Source organism: Chenopodium album, chromosome 7 (assembly GCF_948465745.1).
Source record: "Chenopodium album chromosome 7, dcCheAlbu1.1, whole genome shotgun sequence".
NCBI classification, from domain to species: domain Eukaryota; kingdom Viridiplantae; phylum Streptophyta; class Magnoliopsida; order Caryophyllales; family Amaranthaceae; genus Chenopodium; species Chenopodium album.
In genome coordinates this window covers 60,241,239-60,248,387 of record NC_137840.1, presented here as the reverse complement: position 1 = coordinate 60,248,387, position 7,149 = coordinate 60,241,239, and the positions used below count along the sequence as shown (strand labels likewise).

Genomic DNA, 7,149 nt, shown 5'->3' with positions numbered 1-7,149 from the left:
CTATGTTTCACTCCATACTTCTTCAACATTGCTTCAAATCGATGCTCCAAGAAATGTGTTCCCCTGTCACTAATTAACTCACGTGGTAAACTAAAACGAGGGAAAATAACTTTCTTGAAGAACTTACTTACCACACGAGCGTCACTGGTTGGAGTAGAAATTGCTTCAACCCACTTTGAGACATAGTCAACAACTACTAAAATATACCGATTTCCATATGAAGAAGGGAATGGTCCCATGAAATCTATCCCCCACACATCAAACAACTCGACCTCGAGTATGTTATTAATTGGCATTTCGTGCTTCCTTGAAATAGGACCAGTCCGTTGACAACGATCACATGCCTTAACATATGCATAGACGTCCTTGAACAAAGTTGGTCAATAGAAACCGCATTGTAAAATCTTTGCGGCCATTTTTGTAGGACCTGCATGTTCACCACACGGTAAGTCATGGCAATGAGAAATAATATGATTTACCTCACCTTCCGGGACACATCTTCGAATCATTGCATCCGCGCATAATTTGTATAGGAATGGATCCTCCCAAAAATGTCTCCTTGCCTCGTAAAAGAATTTCTTCTTTTGTTGATATGAGTAGCCATGAGGCAATGTACATGTGGACAAGAAATTAGCTAAATCAGCATACCATGGTGATTCAATTTGAGAAAGTGCTAATAAATGTTCATCAGGGAAAGAGTCATCAATGGAGAGGTCATCTCCATCCCCCTTATCGAGGAGGAGGCGAGAAAGATGGTCTGCAACGACATTCTCAGTCCCTTTTGTGTCCCGTATCTCGATGTCATAATCTTGCAATAGAAGGACCCAATTAATCAATCGCGGCTTGGCGTGACTCTTAGTCATCAAATATTTCAATGCAGCGTGATCTGTGTGAATTATCACCTTCGAACCAACAAGGTATGAGTGAAACTTCTCTATTGCATAAATTACTGCTAGCATCTCTTTTCCAGTCGTGGAATAATTCATTTGAGCAGAATCAAGAGTTTTACTAGAGTAATAAATAGCGTGAAGTTTTCTATCCTTCTGTTGCCCCAAGACGGCCCCTATCGCATAATCACTAGCATCACACATAATTTCAAATGGTAGGGTCCAATCCGGGGGTTGCATAACGGGAGCGGAGATCAAAGCTTCATTCAACCTGTTCAAAGCCTCAAGACAAGCATCAGTAAATACAAATGGGGCATCTTTGGCCAAAAGCTCAGTTAGAGGTCTAGCGATTTTCGAAAAATCTTTAATAAATCGCCTATAAAATCCTGCATGACCAAGAAAACTCCAAATTCCTTTTAAATAATTAGGAGGGGGTAGTCACTCAATGACCTCTATCTTTGCTTTATCAACCTCAATACCTTTATTTGACACCACATGGCCTAGAACAACTCCTTGTTGTACCATGAAATGGCATTTTTCCCAGTTCAAAATTAAATTGACTTCTTTACATTATGGAGCACCTTTTCCAAATTTTCAAGAAATACATCAAAAGATGTTCCATAGACAGAGAAGTCATCCATAAAAACTTTCATTGAATGTTCAATAAGACCTGAGAAAATTGCCATCATACAACGTTGGAACGTGGCTGAAGCATTACATAATCCAAATGGCATTCTTCGATAGGCGAAGGTGCCATATGGACATGTGAAGGTGGTCTTTTCCTGATCACATGGACGAATGGGAATTTGAAAGAAACCAGAATATCCGTCCAAGTAGCAGAAAAAGGAATGCTTAGCCAAACGTTCAAGCATCTGATCAATAAAGGGGAGGGGAAAATGATCCTTCCGGGTGGCCTTGTTCAACCTTCTATAATCAATACACATTCGTCAACCTGTAACAGTTCTGATAGCGATTGGCTCACCCTTGTCATTCTTGACAACGGTCATACCCCCTTTTTTGGAACTACTTGTACAGGGCTAACACACTTACTATCTGAGATAGGGTAGATTATTCCTGCAGCAAGCAATTTAAGAACCTCTTTTTTAACTACCTCCATCATGTTTGGATTAAGTCGTCTTTGAGGTTCTATGGAGGAGGTGTGATCGTCCTCAAGAATTATCTTATGCATACAGAATGAGGGATTAATACCCTTAATATCATCAATGGTGTACCCATTAACACTTTTATATTTTCTCAAAACAGTGAGCAGTTGCTCTAATTTTGTGTCATTAAGCTCAGCATTAACAATAACAGAATATGTGTTATTAGGACCAAGATATGCATATTTAAGAGTAGAGGGAAGGGGTTTCAACTCTACCTCGGGAGGCGTAGTACTCTCCCCAACACTTGATACACTAAGGACTTCCTTCACTGGAGCGGTGGTTGGATTTGCTTTTCCTTCCTCAAGTAGCCGCGTGTACTCCATTATTTCCCAATCTTCCTCATTGGCACTTCCCACCAACACCGTTTCAAGTGAATCATCCGTCTTGATCAAGGGAAGTTGCTCACGTTCTAAGTCATCAAGGAAATCCACTTGGAAAATAGTCTCTCCCATGGAAGGAGTTCCCATAGCGTTCAAGAGTGAATACTCCATTTTCTCGTCTCCCACCTCAAAAGTGATTTTTCCATTCTTCCTATCAATGATTGCACCTGAAGTGGCTAGGAATGGTCTACCAAGTATAATAGGGACATGTGCATCCTCTTCCATCTCCATCACAACAAAGTCACATGGGATAAAGAATTTTCCCACACGAAGAGGAACATCTTCAAGTATACCCAAGGGAAATTTAACCGACCTATCTGCAAGTTGTAGAGACATGCGTGTAGGCTTTAATTCACCCATTTGAAGTTTCTTGCAGATTGAGAGCGACATGAGACTCACACTTGCACCAAGATCACATAATGCCTTGTTGATCTCTATATCCCCAAGCTTCACTGGAATTGAGTAGCTACACGGATCACCTAATTTCTTAGGAAGTGTATTTTGCAAAATAGCACTACACTCTGCATTCAACGCAACAGTAGCATTCTCCTCTAGCTGCTTCTTGTTAGAGAGAATATCCTTCAAAAATTTTGCATAAGATGGCATCTCAGATATTGCATCTAAGAAAGGAATGTTGATGTGAAGCTTCTTCAAAATATCAAGAAATTTTCCATACTTCTTCTCTAACTTAGCTTGAGCCAACCTTTGCGGGAAAGGAACCTGCGATACATATGGAATAAGTGGTGGTGGAGTTGATGCCCTTGGCTCTTCCTCATTTGCAGTACCATCGACCACCTTCTCTTTTGGGACTACCTCATCAACAACCTCCTTGGATGGCTCCCTCGTGGGAGGATCTTCCAAATGCTTTCCACTCCTCAAAGTCACAGCATTCATCTGTCCTTTCGGTGGTTTCTCTGTTTGACCCGGAAAAGCGCTCGGAGTCTTCAAATATTGGCCAACTTGATGATCAAGTTGACTTATTTGATTTTCCATGAGCTTGTTCTGAGCTTGTAGTTGTTGGATGTTGTTGTTCATTGTGGTAACGAAGTTCTCAAGCATTAGCTCAAGAGTGGATTTTTGTGGAGGTGGTTGCATAGGTTGTTAGACTAAAGGTGGTCTTGCTTGGAAACCGAGTGGAGCATTATAATTGTTGTTTCGAGGTGGTGGTGGAGATGGATTTTGTTGAGCTTGGGTATTCTTGTAAAAGAAATTTGGATGATGTTTCCAACCTTCATTGTATGTGTTTGAGTGAGGATCATATGGCCTTTTGGGATTTGAAGTGTAGAATGCATTGGCTTCCTCAATCGACATCTCATGTGAATTTTGTGGGCAATCAGGGGCAATGTGACCTTGTACATTACACATTTGACAAGTTTCAGCAGATGAGCCAGAAGATGTTGCTTGGAACTTGTCAAACTTGCTTGTCAATGCCTGCATAGAGCTAGTTAAAAGGGTTAGAGAATCAACATCATGTAAACCTCCCTTTTTAACATCACGTCGTCCTCCTGGGTGGTAATTATCATTTGCCGCCATCTTCTCAATTAGCTCCTTTGCCTCAGTTGGGTTCTTAGTCAAGAGAGAACCCCCAGATGCAGCATCAATATAGATTCGGAACTCATGAGTTAAACCATTGTAAAAGGTTTGGATCAACATCCATTCAGGAATACCATGGTGAGAGCATTGTCTTTGCAATCGCTTGAACCTCCTCCATGCTTCATATAAGGACTCATCATCTGACTGCCCGAAAGTAGATAGCTCATTTCTCAACCTTGCAGTCTTTTCCTGTCCCAAGAACTTGACTAGAAAAGCTTTCACCAGTTTGTCCCATGTGTCAAAAGAGCCAGTACCTTCATCTCGATCTCAACCATTCCTTCGCTCTATCCCGTAATGAGAAAGGGAAAAGGCGAAGTCTAATAACATCATCTGTAACGCCATTTAGTTTCATAGTATCGCACTTTTCCAAGAAACTATCAATATCACTGACAGGGCACTCATGAGGCGTGCCTGCAAACGAATCAATAGAGATGAATTGAATGAACTGTGGTTTCAATTCAAAGTTCTGATCAATAACAGGTGCTCTGACAATGCTGGAGAGGAGTCTGGTGGTATCAGGAATACCATACTCCAAAAGAGACTTTGTTCCTGGATCGACCATGTTTCTATGGTTTTGATTTCTCCTTCTTCTTCTACCTCCTCGTCTCCTTGCAGTTGCTTCAATTTCAGAATCAAATGGAATTAAATCGTCTGACCATGAACGTCGAGTTTGCATGCAACAAAGAACTAAAAGCAAAGAAATCAAAAACATGAGAGACAATAGCCGAAGCAACAAATAAAGCTTAGTAAAAACGAATCACAAATAACTAGTGTAAAACCGGTAGTCCCCGGCAATGGCGCCAAAATTTGATAGGCGTGTCGCGTACCTAACAAAAATAAACCTAACTAGACCACTACTATGTAGACGGGCAAGCAAGGGTTGGATCCCAAAAGACTATGGTTCAACTAATTAAATAGACTCAAGTAAATACTAAGCAAGTAACCAAGTCAAATAATTGAGAATTAATAACTAAATATCAAGAGCGACGATTAAACTAAAAAAAAATGATAATCAAATACTAAAAACATCCAAGATCAAGCATTACCACGAATACAATTAATGCAATAATAGTTCTACCCCTAACATATAATTCAATTGATTAAAGAGGAAAAGTAATCCCTAAATAGTACCAATGGTCTCTCCCGAGTTATCAATGGCTTCTCTAATCACAATCAAGCCTACTTCCGTGGAATCATGTAAATTAAAGACCATGAGCACATTACTCTAACTTCCTAATCATCCATTCAACTACTCCCGTGATGAACTTCAAACCCTTAATTGATTTATCCAAACCCGTCAAAACCCAACTCTCGTTGCGATTAAAACAATGGATTAATAACAATACCAATTATCCCTAATCTAGTATTGGCATGAGCACAATCAATTAAGCATATCAATTGAAATCATCATTAGAGAATTTAAAGAATTAAATCAAGCATTAATCATATTCGGGTTCCGCTAGATCTTGGAATAGAAAACTACTCACACATATTAATGAAATCAAGAATAATAATCAATAAAGAAAACATAATTAACAATAATAAAATAAGAGAATTGAGAGAAGAAATCAATACTTGGAATTAATTATGAAATCTTGAATCTTGAAAGCAAAACCCTTGAAAATAATATGGAAGAACGTTATACTCAAAAAGAAGTCTAAAATAATATCTGAAAAAGTGATAAAGTGATAAATAAAAGATTATCTAAAACCTATTTATATCCTAGCATAAAAGTAGATATTTTTATCTAAATAGGACTCTCAAACGCCACCGAAACGAGCTGCCACAGGTAGGTTGTGGCACGAAGAAAACCGCCACAACCAGGGTGTGGAGCGGGCTGCCTTCGCCTCTCCCTTGATCCAATATAGACGCCCACAACCAGGTTGTGGCCAATAGATTGCACGCCACAACCGAGCTGTGGAGTAGGCTTCCTAAATGCTTCATTGATGCTCCATTGGTGCTAGAAACGCTCTATATAAAGAAATATCTTGCGATTAAAATAAATTCCACGCAAATCGAGCCCTATTCCTATAAAAACAAAAACAAACAAACCGAGAAGAGCAATATCGAAATAGGAAGAATAATAGCTCAAAAAGATTAAGAGAATGAAGAAAACACAATAAAACATGACCAAATATCACATATAAATCGTGTATAATATCGTGTTATCACCTCACATGACACTAGGAATCATAATAACAACCTAGACATGATTTCTAAGAATCATAATATCAATAAATTAATTAAAGCACTTACTTGGATGCCTCGTACCTCTTTCTAATAACAAAATACACGCGTTAATAACTTCAAGGAAAATAATAAACAAAGAATTAAATTAAATAATTAAAAGAGAGATTTGGGACCAAACCCTCGGAAATTAAAACCTTTCACGTTTAGGGCGAAGGCAACTTTGAACTTGGCTAAGTATTTCTAGATCTTGTGAATGCGGAATTTTGTATGAAAAAAGCTAGTTTAGAAAAGAAATATAGGGAGTAATCAAGAGATTCTTGATGAGAGTTGATGATAATTAGATGGAGAATTTATGAGAAGAATTTATTATTAAAATGGAGGTTTTAGGATGCTATTTAAAGAGAAAATCAGCCGGATATGATAAAAAAGAATAAAACACGACTACAGAGCCAACGACAAGATCTGGCGCCAGACACCAAGAGTGGCACTAGGCGCTGGTCCTGTCGCCAGGCGCTGGAATCCAGTTTTCCACGCGTTTTCTTATTTTGATAAAATTTAAGTGTACGAGAGGGCAAAATCGTATTTTCCTTAAAAACACTTCTTTTATTCTGATTAAAACTCTTAAAAAGGCAACTAAAGTCAATTTATCAATGCTAATTAAATTAGGATTCAAAAGAACCTTCTAGAAGAATATAGAAGACTATAATCAATTCTTATCACATTAGGAATGATAAATCAATATTAGGCCCTCCTCTAGATCATTTGGTCACAAATAAAGATCAAACCGAGCCCAATTTAGTAATTTGGCCATAACTTCCTCATTATTCATCGGAATTGGGCTTATAATATATCGTTGGAAAGCTCTTTTCGAACTCGACCCAACTACACAATTATTGGACCCTTTCCATTGACTAAACCAAACTGGATCGGCAGTTT

At 38.7% G+C, this 7,149-nt stretch overlaps 1 non-coding gene across 1 annotated transcript; it reads left to right on the top strand.

Moving 5' to 3' along the window:
* Positions 1 to 4,093: 4,093 nt before the first annotated feature.
* Positions 4,094 to 4,200, top strand: LOC145641233 (small nucleolar RNA R71). The gene has a single exon (XR_014115292.1). It is a non-coding gene; the product is annotated as a small nucleolar RNA R71 (small nucleolar RNA).
* Positions 4,201 to 7,149: the final 2,949 nt, after the last annotated feature.